Genomic DNA, 15,076 nt, shown 5'->3' with positions numbered 1-15,076 from the left:
GGCAATTCTTAAAACTCTTGCAGTATTTGGACGTGAAGGCAGTGAATTCTGAAAGAGCTAAAGGATAATTTTAAACACGAGAAAATCTGCAGATGCTGGAAATCAAAGCAACACACAGAAAGTGCTGGAGGAACTCAGCAGACCTGGCAGCATCTATGCAAAAGAGTAAACAGTAGATGTTTTGGGCCAAGACCCTCCATCAGGACTAGATATCTTCATCAGCGGATAATTGTGTTCTGCGCTCTAACCTAACGGGGTTCCCAGCAATAGAACTGTCACATAGCCACGTCAACAGGAAGGACTGCTATTAAAGTCAGAAAAGTAGGAGCAAAGATGCATGCTAGATGAAACATTAACTCCACATTTCTTCTTCTTGAAGACCACTCCCTTCTTTTCTGCAGGAAGTTGAAAATAAAAAGAGTAAAAGAGAGGGTTAGTAAGACATAATAACTTACGCAGGAAAGCATGATACTATTGTTCCACAAGAAATTGCAGAGAGTTGTGAACGCAACCCAGACCAGCATGGTAACCAGCCTCCTCCCCATGGAATCCTGATGTCTCAGGAAAGGAGCCAACTTAAACCAAGACCTCTACCACTCCACACATTTTCTCTTCTCCTCATCTCCACTGGAAGAAGATACAGAAACCTAAGAATCCAAACCACTAGGCTCAAGGACATCATCTATCCTGCAGTTATAAGCCTTTGAACAGACCTTTTCTATGATAATGATGAATTTTGATCCAGTATATCTAAAGAGTAACTATATCAACACTGAAATGTTGGGGAGAAATTATTGTTAGTTTTCCAAATTCTATGGCTTTCGGAATGTAACTGAGCAGCTTCTATCATCTCTGATTGATCTTCCTCATTAAATAAGTTCTCCTTTTAAATAATACGAAAAGCAACAAGCTGGCATGATTGATCTCAGTTCTGCTGTTTTGGTGTGGAACTTTCTGCTACAGTTTACACGGGTGCAGGCTGAAATGGGCCTTGCATAACTAACAACACCTGGAATATGCCTAATGGAAGCAAAACATCAGATGTGCTGACATGAAAGTCCAAGTTTAATTTCACATTCAGTATATTTTCACCTGCTAAGGACTTTGAGCCTGATCTGTGCAGATAAAAGATGTGAACCCAGTCTTTAGTGACTGTTTCTTTTGGAATTGTCAATGGATGTCTTCAAATCTTAATGCTCTATTTTTAGTTTGGTTTTTATTTACAAATGAGTCCAATAATTTGAATTGAATACCTTAAATGTGCATTCTAAGTGTGAAAATGAGTGAAAATGAATTGCAGACCACACATCAAACTGCAGTGAAATTTCTGCTCTGTTATCTTGCATTTGCCAGACATGGCAGGTGCTGATTAATCAAATATGCTGGTTAACTGGATGTCAGCCATGGTATTTCCCCTGAAGTGAAACATGCTAGTTAGTGAGATGCAGGATTACCGAGCTTTCACTTTATTGTGAAAATATTTGGAACGTCCTAAACCAGCAAGTCATCAAATTTCAAGATGGCGCTAGAGCGTAGAGACTCATTAGAAGCTGCTCTCTGCTTACCCACCTGTTACTTCTATTATAATCGCTGTATTTGAAATCTAAATTCTTTGACTCTGAGAAATGCTTCACTGCATTCTGTTATTTTCCCTTGTACTACCTCAAAGCACTGATGTGATGAAATGATCTGTATGGATGGAATGCAAAACAAAGTTTTCACTGTCCCTCAATACACGTGGCAACAATAAACCAATTTACCAATTTAACACTGGAGATGGTGTAAGTCCTTTGCTGATAATGAAACTATATATTCTAATGTTACAATTGCAGCAAAAAAAATCACAGTATAGATTATTTGGGAAACAGATCAATGCCTAAATGATTACCTTTCTAAGCAAAAGATGTATGTTTCTACAATTGATGTTTCAACTCTCCTTTTCTTATACTGGCTGAGTCACTGGATCAATATTCTGAAATCACAAATACATTCGAGATCTGGTCACTACGGACTTTATTTTGTGTGTCTGTAGAGACTGAGGAAGACAAATTCATAGTCAGAGACTGTCAACTCAAAGTAACTTGTTCGTGGTTCTCATTTAGAAGGTGGGCTTATCAGTTTTAGTTGGGCCAGCAAGAAGTCTCCTTCTCACTCTGATGCACATGGTGCTCATGGGGTGTTGCGAAGTTTCAATATATTCCAACTTGATCAACGTTTAAAGTTCAAAGTAAATTTGTTATCAAAGTACATATATGTGACCAAATACTACACTGGTATTCATGTTCTTGCTGGCATTCTCAGTAGAACAATAGAATCAATGCAAAATTACACACAAAGATTAACAAACTGTACAAAAATAAAAAGAAGCAAGTTATAAATAAATAAGTCAACAAACAAACAAATAGCTAAATAATACAGAGAACATGAGTTGTAGAGTCCTTGAAAATGAGTTCATAGGTTGTGTTGAATGGTCAGTTCAGTGTAGTGATGAGTAAACAGATCCATGCCGGCTCAGGACCCCTGATGGTCGAAGTATAACTGTTCTTGAACCTGGTGATATGGGCCCCAAGGCACCTGTATCGCCTTTCTGATGGTAGCAGCAAGAAGAGAGCATGGCCTGGATGGTGGGGGTCCTTGATGATGGTTCTGCTCTCTTGTGGTAGCACTTCTTGTGGATAGGCTCGATGGTGGGGAGGACTTCCCCGTGATGGACCGGGCTGTATCCACCATTTTTTGTTGGCTTTTCTGTTTACAGGCACTGGTGTTTGCCACCAGTCTGGGTACTTTCCTTTGTGCATCCACAGAAGTTTAGTGAAGTTTTAGATTTTATTGCTTGGGTTTCTTTTCCAAAATCTTAAAGTTTTAGATTACATGCCGAAGTAGGTACCCTGCCGTGCTTTCTTTGAAATGACATTGGAGTATATCTCTCATGCCATATTTAAGATTGTTGATGACTCCACCAAAATCATTCAGTTATTTAAAAAGGCTTTAAGGATACTGCTTCAAGATTAAATACCTACTTTCTCAGGTTAAGTCATATTAAATGTTTTAAGCATCTTGTATTGTGAGTTGACTCACACTAGCATATAATTTATGGTGCTTTTAATGTGAAATTAAGATGTCAATCTTCCTGTTCAACGTTGACAGGTATGTATACCAAGTGTGGCAAATGATTGTGTTACACAGAAATCTGGTTGAATGAACTTGAGAATGGATCTATCTTCTGATTTAACAATGCTTAGTGATGGGTTATGGGTTATTGTTGACATCTAGAAACAAGGGAGATGGAACGTGAAATTAAATCTGAACATGTCAAAAAATTGTGGAAATTCAATAAAGATCTTGCAGGTTCATACACTGCATCCATGTTATTAGACCATAATACCATGAGATAGGATCATAATTAGGCTGTTCTGTCCATCCAGTCTGCATTGCCATTCAATAATAGTTGATTTTTTAAACCCCATTCTCCCATATTCTGCCTGTAACCATTAGACCGTTACCAATTAAGGGCCTGTTATTCTTTGCTTTAAGTACACCAAATGACATGGCCTACACAGCCCTCTTGTGTCTACATATTTCATAAATTCTCTACCCACTGGCTGAATTAATTCCTCCTCTTCTCAGTTTGAAAGAGACAGCCCTTTTTCCTAAGGCTGTTCCTTCAAATCCTCCTGCTAATGGAAGCATCCTCTCCAAGTTAACTCTATCAAGGTTTCTCAGAATCCGGTAGTTTTTAACGAGACGCCTCCTCCCTCCCATCCTTCTGAACTCAAATCGAGTACAGGCCCAGAGACATCATACGTTCCTCATAACCTAACTCTCTCATTCCTGGGAATCCTATTATCTTACAGAAAAATATATTAATTTAAAAAATTCTTTGTGTCTTTTGGGTAGTGCTAACTGTAGAGCTAAAATATAAGTGTTTGCTAAAATGTAGAGATCATGGACTGCTCGTTGTATTTAATTCAGTGGAAATAAATATCTAGGAGGTGAGAACTGCATATGGCCAGCATTTTTTTGCCTGAAGTAGTATTCGTCCTTTAGGTTCGGGGGTTCAGCTCAGGACTAACAACCCTGAATGGTTAAAAAAAATTGTACTGGAAGCAGTAATGAGGAATTGCTTGTGACGATATTCCTGAGTCTCCACCAGGGACTTGCATGACTGACAGTAGTGAAAACCAAGAGGAAGCTACTGACATGATGAAGGAAGCCCTGAACACCACCAGAGCTGGAGGACTTTCATTGCTGCCCAGGCACCAGCGGCGTAACAGGCAGTGAGTATTGGTATTAGCAACCAAAGCCATATTGCTCCCTCAATGAATATGTGCATTTTATTTTCAGTAATTTTGTTTGTTGTATTTATTTGTCTTAGTATGGATTTCGTGAAAGGATCTCAAAAATATGTACAATTCAGTCACGGAACTAAACAGCAACAAGGAACCAGGCATCAGACAGTGAGTGGATTTGTAGCTGCCTGTTCTATCATATGTAAAGTAGGGCACTGTGGAGGCACATTGATCTGGTGTTATTCTGCACAGCTATGTCACATGCAGTTTGAAAGGAACAAGGTAAAACTAGTAGGAAAATGAAAAGAGACAGCATGAAAAGTGAAGGCAATGATGTAACTATTGATTTTCCAGCCAATGATCTAATAACAGTCAGGACTGAAGAACCAGACTCCATTTCACAGTCCATCATGTACTCTTTTAACTAACCATAAGAACCTGTCATTTACAAGAATGTGGCCAGCATGATCTTGTAATAATTGTAATGTATGACCCTGCCACAGGTATAATGTATGGAGGACAAGCAGCATAAAGTTGCCTGCTGGAAGCATGTCATTATTCCTGTCTGTTGACCAAGGGGACGAGTTTCATGAGGTGCCTTACACTTGTGTCTGCGTCACTTTGATCTGGATGACCAGGAATAGGGAAAGACCCCATCAGTAAGTTTGAAATATGATTTATTTGTTTAATTTCCATAGCTCTGCCTTTCTCCGAATATATTACAATGATTATTGCTTGTGAATTCTAGTCAGTTATTAGGATAAACTTATGTTAAATAGTTTAGAGTGATAGAGTCATCGAACACTACAGCACAGAAACAGGCCCTTTGGCCCAACTAGTCTGTGCCGGCCTCATCTTCGGCCTAGTTCCAACTACTTGCACTCGGACCACAGCCTTCCATCCCCCTCTCATCCATGTACCTATCCAAACTTCTAAATGTTACACATGAACCTGGATCTACCATTTCCGCTGGCAGCTCATTCCACATTCACACCACCCTCTGAGGTTTATTAAAGAAAGCACCATTTGACCCATGAAGCCATTACTTCTGTGAGTTCGTGACTCTTGTTTATAATTTTTCACTAAGTTAAATAATTATGAAGTTGCAATATCAGTAAACTGAGTGGATGACCTTCACAATTCATAAAGTTCAAAGTAAATTTTATTATCTAAGTGCATATATGTCACCATATACAACCCTGAGATTCATTTTCCTGTGGGCATACTCAGCAAATCTGTAGAATAGTAGCTATAACAAGATCAATAAAAGATCAGCCAGAGCTAGTTGAGTGAAACTGTTGGCAATGTAGCTTTACAGACCAGGCTACTGAATGTTTGTGCATGGATCACCATTTTGAGATTGGAGGAGAAAGTTGCCGGTTGAAATTTCTGCTGTTTTTTTTCCAGGCAGAGAATGTGCTGGCCTCGTGCAAAGACATCAAATGACATTCAGTTCCCATCTGACACCACTTGCATAAAATTTTATGTGAGACTGAGGCACAGGGAAACATTGCAGCAAGTCCTCAGCAAAGATATTGAGGATTGTTTCATTGCTCTACTCTACCTGGCTATTGCAGTGACATCTAAAGCTTTTTCAGGGTCTTATTTAACCTTCCATTGTTACTGATTGTACCCAACCCAATATTTCCAGTGTCAATTATCTCCCTGCAATTTTTATAACTCACAGCTGCCATCTGCTTGATATCAACTCCCCCACCCATCTCACCTCATTCAGACATCCCTCCTGCTATCTGTGATTCTCTCTCCTCACTTGTTTGGTCCTCTCCGCAGTCATTGGAGATTAAGGTGGAAATTCCAGTGATGGGAAAACACTGTCATTTTGTGAATCACTTCTAATGACAGCCTTCCTTTTCTTCATTTTAAGTTTCAAGGATACATTCAGAAGGATGGTGGCAAAATATTGCAGTACATTCTAGTCACATTTTTTAAAATGTTTATATAGAGCTACAGACCAGTAACAGGCCATTCTGGCCTAACACATCTGCACCCTCCAATTACATCCATGTGGCAAATTAGCTGACTAACCCATGTGTCTTTAAAATGTGGGAGGAAACTGGAGCACCTGGAGGAAACCCATGCAGTCATGGGAGAATGTACAAACTCTATCATTGCCGATAATAAAATAAAGTAACTGAGCCCAGAACACACACACTCTTAATACTCAGTCATACTTTATTGACGTGTGCGCAAGGAGAACAGAATGGTCCATGTCTGCCTTGAAGTCTGAACAGAAAACTGCTACTTATGTACAGAATTGGCTTATCAGTTATAGGTGTTGACCATCTAGTAAATTGTATCTGTTTGAATTCCTTATTTGCAAGATCATTTGCCATTCACAATAAAGATGTTAAAAGTCAAAAACTACAAGCTGACAACTGATGATACTTTGAAATTAGCCAGGTAGTCATCTCCTCCTTGTTGAGTGTCTTTCACATCCTTCCATTATTCCTATCTCATCTGTCTCCAGCATTCCCTACTGTGTAAAAGGAAGCTATGTTCTTCTAGATAGATTACACACTGCTACAGTCATTCTTTCCTATTTGTCTGCAGTAAGTAAAGATGGCTCCAGTGATCTCACTTCTAAGGTCTCCCTACACTCTGCTGTAGTCATTTTCATCCAGATATTGTCTTCAACCCTTGCATTACCACAGCTTCTGAGAGAGAGAGAGAGAGAGAGGGAGGGGGTGGAGAGAGAGAGAGAGAAAAGAGGTCAGGTTGGGTGGGGGGAGTGTGAAGTATAGCAAGAGGCTAGAAGGTGAAGGAGACGTGAGAGTATGTCCATGCTGGAATCTGATCAGAAAGAAAGTTGATCAGTGGAACCAGATACGGCAGGGTTGAGGGGCAGATGGAACCAGCTGGGAGAGGAGATGTGAAATCCAGCAGGTGTTGTATATGGTTGATAGCGAGATGAAACCAGGCGTGTTAGGGGAATGAAACTAGGTGACAGGGGAGAATCTTGTCAATCAAAAGGGAAGAGAAGGGAGCACAGAGTTATCTGAAATTGGAAAATTCAATGTTCATGCCATTCGGTTGCTGATTAGTCAGTCACAATGTATAAAATATTAAATGCTCTGTTCTGCATTATAATCTCTGTTGCATGAGCTCACTTTGAAATGGTAATGTAAGGTCTTCATAAATGCTTTAAGCCACAGTACATACCCAGCTAAAGAGGCAATGGTCAAAGATTTAGTGGTTTATAGACTGTGTGTGCTACTCGTTTGATTTACAATTAACACTTCATTATTTTTATCATCTTCAATGAATATCCCTTAATTCCACAAATTTCTATAATGCTTTCTTTCTCGCACTGGTCTGAACTTGACTTGCTGAGAAGAGAAGATCACAGGCATACTTGTTTTGCTTAAGACTGTGTTTGTTCTGGTTAGTGTCCAAGTTTCATTTTTGATTCACCTGCTTCTGTAGAACAAATGCAGTCAGGTAAAACTCACACATATTCTCATCTTTCTCTTTATCTATAATTCTACCCCATGGTGGGGCACAGTTGTTCTCTACTTCAATAAGAAGCTTTATTTTGAATTTTCAATAGCTCTGCACCATATATATCTCAAGAGTTTTAAAAAAATTATTCTGACAGACATAACAACTGTTTATTTGAAACTCTATGTTGTAGTGGACAAGTGTACATTTGATACCGTACCCTATCATAATGTTTTTCAACAACATGGTTCATAACTGGAGCCTTTGTCTGAATAAGCTCTTCAAGTGGACCGTGACATGAACATACCGCCTGTAAATGAAAATATTTGTTTCACTTCAAATCCAGTCCAAAAACGTATCAGTTGGTAGGTTAATTGATCATTATAAATTGTCCTGTGATTAGGCTAGGGTTGAATCAGGGGTTGTTGGGCGGGTTTGCTCGAAGGGCTGGAACAGCCTGTCCCATACAGTATCTCAATGAATAAATAAATAATAGACCCTTACACATCACTTTAACATCCTTATACTGTTAACCTCAAAAAATGTGTCCATTCTTTAGTACATGAGATGAAGAGTTCTCAAGCTTGGCCAAACATGTCAAAGTTCCCAATATAAAAGATTGGAGTAGTGCATTATCTTAACCCCATAAAACTGTAAACTTGATGTGCAAGATAACTTGGCCATAAATCGATGCCATTTTCTCTTGGATCTGTCCTGCTCTTTCACAGAGGCCTCTCAGTTTAAACACCAGTTTCAAGATATCTAAGAGGATTTGGCAAGTTTAATGGACTTGATGATGTGATGTACCTCAGAGGCTCCATCTTCCTCTCACCCCAACCCTCCCCTCTCCATTGACACCCCCAGCCTCCCCCCTCCCCCCTCTGATCCCAGCTCTCATCCGTGCCGGGTCTTTACCATCCCCTCCGACCTTCAACTGTCGGAGGCAGAACGCTCTGTTCTCAGTAAGGGCCTCACGTTTGTCCCCCTTCGCCCACACCTCAGCGAGTTCCGTGTTCGCCATGATGCGGAACTTTTCTTCCGCCGTCTCCGTCTCCGAGCCTACTTCTTCGGCAAGGACTCTTCCACCCCCACCGATGACCCCTTCTCCCGTCTTCAACCCTCCTCTTCTTCATGGACACCCCGCTCTGGTCTTCTGCCTGCTCTGGATCTCTTTATTGCCAACTGCCGACGGGACATCAACCGTCTCGACTTCACCGCACCTTGTCCCCATTCCAACCTCACTCCTTCGGAACGCTCTGCTCTCCACTCCCTCCGCACTAATCCTAACATTATTATTAAACCCGCTGATAAAGGGGGTGCTGTTGTAGTCTGGCGTACTGACCTCTACCTTGCCGAGGCACAGCGACAACTCGCGGATACCTCCTCTTATTTACCCCTCGATCGTGACCCCACTAAGGAGCACCAGGCCATTGTCTCCCACACTATCAACGACTTTATCCGCTCAGGGGATCTCCCATCCACTGCTACCAATCTTATAGTTCCCACACCCCGCACTTCCCGTTTCTACCTCCTACCCAAGATCCACAAACCTGCCTGTCCTGGCCGACCTATTGTCTCAGCTTGCTCCTGCCCCACCGAACTCGTTTCTGCATACCTCGACACTGTTTTATCACCCCTTGTTCAATCCCTTCCGACCTATGTTCGTGACACTTCTCATGCTCTTAAACTTTTCGATGATTTTAAGTTCCCTGGCCCCCACCGCTTTATTTTCACCATGGATGTCCAGTCCCTATATACTTCCATCCCCCATCAGGAAGGTCTCAAAGCTCTACGCTTCTTTCTGGATTCCAGACCTAATCAGTTCCCCTCTACCACCACTCTGCTCCGTCTAGCAGAATTAGTCCTTACTCTTAATAATTTCTCCTTTTGCTCCTCCCATTTTCTCCAAACTAAAGGTGTAGCTATGGGCACCCGTATGGGTCCTAGCTATGCCTGCCTTTTTGTTGGGTTTTTGGAACAATCTATGTTCCGTGCCTATTCTGGTATCTGTCCCCCACTTTTCCTTCGCTACATCGACGACTGCATTGGCGCTGCTTCCTGCACGCATGCAGAACTCGTTGATTTTATTAACTTTGCCTCCAACTTTCACCCTGCCCTCAAGTTTACCTGGTCCATTTCCGACACCTCCCTCCCCTTTCTAGATCTTTCTGTCTCTGTCTCTGGAGACAGCTTATCCACTGATGTCTACTGTAAGCCTACTGACTCTCACAGCTATCTGGACTATTCCTCTTCTCACCCTGTCTCTTGCAAAAACGCCATCCCCTTCGCGCAATTCCTCCGTCTCCGCCGCATCTGCTCTCAGGATGAGGCTTTTCATTCTAGGACGAGGGAGATGTCTTCATTTTTTAAAGAAAGGGGCTTCCCTTCCTCCACTATCAACTCTACTCTTAAACGCATCTCCCCCATTTCACGTACATCTGCTCTCACTCCATCCTCCCACCACCCCACTAGGAATAGGGTTCCCCTGGTCCTCACCTACCACCCCACCAGCCTCCGGGTCCAACATATTATTCTCCGTAACTTCCGCCACCTCCAACGGGATCCCACCACTAAGCATATCTTTCCCTCCCCGCCTCTCTCTGCATTCCGCAGGGATCGCTCCCTACACAACTCCCTTGTCCATTCGTCCCCCCCATCCCTCCCCACTGATCTCCCTCCTGGCACTTATCCGTGTAAGCGGAACAAGTGCTACACATGCCCTTACACTTCCTCCCTTACCACCATTCAGGGCCCCAAACAGTCCTTCCAGGTGAGGCATCACTTCACCTGTGAGTCGACTGGGGTGATATACTGCGTCCGGTGCTCCCGATGTGGCCTTTTATATATTGGTGAGACCCGACGCAGACTGGGAGACCACTTTGCTGAACATCTACGCTCTGTCCGCCAGAGAAAGCAGGATCTCCCAGTGGCCACACATTTTAATTCCACATCCCATTCCCATTCTGACATGTCTATCCACGGCCTCCTCTACTGTAAAGATGAAGCCACACTCCGGTTGGAGGAACAACACCTTATATTCCGTATGGGTAGCCTCCAACCTGATGGCATGAACATTGACTTCTCTAACTTCCGCTAGGCCCCACCTCCCCCTCGTACCCCATCTGTTACTCTTTTTTATGCACACATTCTTTCTCTCACTCTCCTTTTTCTCCCTCTGTCCCTCTGAATATACCTCTTGCCCATCCTCTGGGTCACCCCCCCCCGTCTTTCTTCCTGGACCTCCTGTCCCATGATCCTCTAGTATCCCCTTTTGCCAATCACCTGTCCAGCTCTCGGCTCTATCCCTCCCCCTCCTGTCTTCTCCTATCATTTTGCATCTCCCCCTCCCCCTCCAGCTTTCAAATCCCTTACTCACTCTTCCTTCAGTTAGTCCTGACGAAGGGTCTCGGCCTGAAACGTCGACTGCACCTCTTCCTACAGATGCTGCCTGGCCTGCTGCGTTCACCAGCAACTTTTATGTGTGTTGCTTGAATTTCCAGCATCTGCAGAATTCCTGTTGTTTTTGTATCCAGATTCAGTTTCTAGGTACTAGGTACTCCATGCAGTTTTCTTATTTTTTTTATTTTTAATTTTTTTTTAGATTATGAGGACACTCAGTCCCCATTCATTGTCACTTAGAAGTGCATGCATTAAGAAATGATACAATGTTCCTCTAGAGTGATATCTCAAAAAAATCAGGACAAACCAAAGACTAACACTGACAAGACCACATAATTATAACATATATTTACAGCAGTGAAAAGCAATACCATAATTTGATAAAGAGCAGACCATGGGCACGGTAAAAAATGTCTCAAAGTTCCGATCGACTCCCGATAGTCCCGATAGTAGGTGGCAAAAGGGAGAAACTCTCCCTGCCATAAACCACCAGGCACCGACAACTGTTGATGCATTGGAAGCATCCAAACACAGCCGACTCTGACTCAATCCGAAAACTTTAAGCCTCTGACCAGCCCTTCGACACCAGGCACCGAGTACCATCTCTGCCGAGCGCTTCGACCCCGTCCCAGCCGCCGAGCAACAAGCAAAGCCGAGAACTCGGGGCCTTCTCCGGAGACTCTGGATCACGCAGTAGCAGCGGCAGCGAAAAAGGCATTTCAGAAGTTTCTCCTGATGTTCCTCTATTCTCTCATGTCTGTCTCCATCCAATCAGGATTGTGCATGGTGCCCTACTTGACAGATTACAGATATCGTTCACCAGAGTGGCCACACAAGCTGCATCGTGCCGCCATCTTCTTCTCCTCCTATTTTCTCTGATGAATAGCAGTCATGGTACAATTGAGTGATGTCCTTGGCCTTCTTAGAGAGCATTTAATAGGTGACCACAAGGGAGGGATCTGGAGTCACATATTGGTCAGGCCAGGCAAGGATAACAGATTTCTTCCCCGGAACCAAATAGATTTTAAAGACCATGGTTTTGATAGTCATTGCCACTAAAACTATATTTTTTCTTTAATTCCTTTTGTTTTCTCTAATTCTGGTGGTAATATGGTTGATTTGAACTCTGGACTCTGGAATGTAAGTTCAGAGCTCTGAGTTGCTCGTCAGTAACTTAACTGCACTATCACCACTACCATACGGAGCAATTTCACTGGAGCAATTTCACATGTCATGTTGTGTTGACTTGAAAACAAATGTAGCATTTTCTATTTGTAACAACATAAAACAAAAGGATAATGCACTATACACAACATGGTGATTTCTTCCACAGTTGTACAGCAGTGTTTTGTAAATCCTGTTACAGTTCTAGTTTTGTTCTATTGGGCATTACATATTTATTTATTTAGATACATGGGTAATAGGGCTCTTCCAGCCCGTTGAGCCATGCTGCCCAGCAATCCCCCGATTTAATCTGAGCCTGGTCACGGGGCAACCTACAATGATCAATTCACCTGCCAACCGGTACGTCTTTGGAAAGCAATGGAGCACCTGGAGGAAACCCATGTGGTCACAGGGAGAATGTACTGTACAACCCACAGTGGGAATTGAACCTGGTTTGTCCGTACTGTAAAGGGTTGTGCTAATCACTACACTACCATGTTGTTTGATGATTTAAGCTATAACAACGTTCAAAGGTCAAATTTATTTTCAAAGGGGGTATACATATATATATATACATATACATATATTTATCCATATATAATGTGGATAAATGTGAAGTTATCCACTTTGGTGGCAAAAATAGGAAAACAGATTATGATCTGAATGGTGGCCGATTAGGAAAAGGGGAGGTGCAACAAGACCTGGGTGTCATTATACACCAGTCATTGAAAGTGGGCATGCAGGTACAGCAGGCGGTGAAAAAGGCGAATGGTATGCTGGCATTTATAGCGAGAGGATTCGAGTACAGGAGCAGGGAGGTACTACTGCAGTTGTACAAGGCCTTGGTGAGACCACACCTGGAATATTGTGTGCAGTTTTGGTCCCCTAATCTGAGGAAAGACATCTTTGCCATAGAGGGAGTACAAAGAAGGTTCACCAGATTGATTCCTGGGATGGCAGGACTTTCATATGAAGAAAGACTGGATGAACTGGGCTTGTACTCTTTGGAATTTAGAAGATTGAGGGGGGATCTGATTGAAACGTATAAGATCCTAAAGGGATTGGACAAGCTAGATGCAGGAAGATTGTTCCCGATGTTGGGGAAGTCCAGAACGAGGGGTCACAGTTTGAGGATAGAGGGGAAGCCTTTTAGGACCGAGATTAGGAAAACTTCTTCACACAGAGAGTGGTGAATCTGTGGAATTCTCTGCCACAGCAAACTGTTGAGGCCAGTTCATTGGCTATGTTTAAGAGGGAGTTAGATATGGCCCTTGTGGCTACAGGGGTCAGGGGGTATGGAGGGAAGGCTGGGGCGGGGTTCTGAGTTGGATGATCAGCCATGATCATAATAAATGGCGGTGCAGGCTCGAAGGGCCGAATGGCCTACTCCTGCACCTATTTTCTATGTTTCTATGTTTCTATACCATATAAACCTTGAGATTCACCTTCTTGTAGGTATCTGCAGAACATGGAAACACGATAGAATCTACTAAACACCACTCACAACAAAGACTGACAAATCGTGCAAATAGTACAAAAAGCAAACAAACTGAGTTGTAGCTGCAGAGTCATTTCTGTGCTGAAGCAAATGAAGCCGGTCCAGGAGCCCAGTGGCTGCAGGGCAACAACTGTTCCCGAAGCTGGCAGCGTTGGACCCAAGTCCCCTCCCTGCACCTATGGTAATAGCAAGAAGAGAAGGTCAAACACAGGCAGACGGCACTACATACTGGTTCGTTTTCTGCTCGCGGACCTCGATGCAGCATCCACCCAATTGTGATGGCTGCCCAGGCAACGGCAAGCTCGGTATTCTCGAGAATCAAGTTCGTTGAATCCTTCAGGTTGTAAAATCACTAGTTAATTTAGATGGTCCAAAAGTACCATCAGAAGTGAAGAGCCCATATTGAATGTTATGTGTTACAAAACTGAGGATTGTTCAATCTATTAATGACTCCTACATAAAGAAATTTTGTGAAGCATATTGTATCTTTCCTCGGAGTATACAATGGAATGTATCACAGGAAAGTACACTGTGAACCGATAATTTCATTTTGCTTGGCTTGTGTGCTTGACAGAAAATGCATTATTTTTTTCACAGAGTGTACATGGCTCACAGTCACTCCATGGGGATAAACTAAAGCTGGTTTTAAAGAACTAAAAATAAAGGATTTGGAAATGTCAGTTATAATCACGTTTTATTGAGATGATGGATGTCATTCCTGTGAAATAGAGCATATTTCATTTTTGGCAGCTAATGTTAATGGCCCAGCAACCAGGTCAAGATTAGTAGGTTTATATTTGACATACAGTTTTTCAATATGAGAACACTTTTTAGATTATTACATACAACAAAACCTCCAGGATATTCTTTTTAAGTAAGATTGTATAGCAGAGTGAGAAAACCTTTCTGTAGCTTCTCTTTAACTTCAGCCTTAAAAGACGGAGGCCCAGTGTATCAATTGTTCTTTCCCATTTTTGACACGCAGCATTTTCATGTAGTGTATGAGTGAGATGGCTATCTTCTATTAAACTCTGGGTGGGTCAGGGAGAAGGGTTGAGTGTCCTCCTGCTTCTTTCATAGTTCTTCTGGCTCCAGAAGATAGACGGACTTGCTAGTGGTTTCAGTTCAGCTCTGATCCTGTTGTTTACTAGAGGATGAAAGTGACAACTTTTTTAATAAACAAACAGCAGTGTCTCTCATGGCTCATCTGATCCAATTTTCAAAAAAAAGGCAGATAATATTCCTAGCCAAAATAGATAACACACTA

General features: G+C 42.4%; 1 long non-coding RNA gene across 1 annotated transcript; it reads left to right on the top strand.

The window, feature by feature from the left end:
- The first annotated feature begins 4,212 nt into the window (after positions 1-4,212).
- LOC134346204 (uncharacterized) lies at positions 4,213-14,809 on the top strand. Its single transcript, XR_010017862.1, has 4 exons — positions 4,213-4,277; positions 4,376-4,457; positions 4,793-4,948; positions 13,767-14,809. It is a non-coding gene; the product is annotated as an uncharacterized LOC134346204 (long non-coding RNA).
- Positions 14,810-15,076: the final 267 nt, after the last annotated feature.

The sequence above is a fragment of the Mobula hypostoma genome, chromosome 5, assembly GCF_963921235.1.
Source record: "Mobula hypostoma chromosome 5, sMobHyp1.1, whole genome shotgun sequence".
NCBI classification, from domain to species: Eukaryota; Metazoa; Chordata; class Chondrichthyes; order Myliobatiformes; family Myliobatidae; genus Mobula; species Mobula hypostoma.
This window is presented reverse-complemented; position numbering and strand designations above follow the sequence as displayed.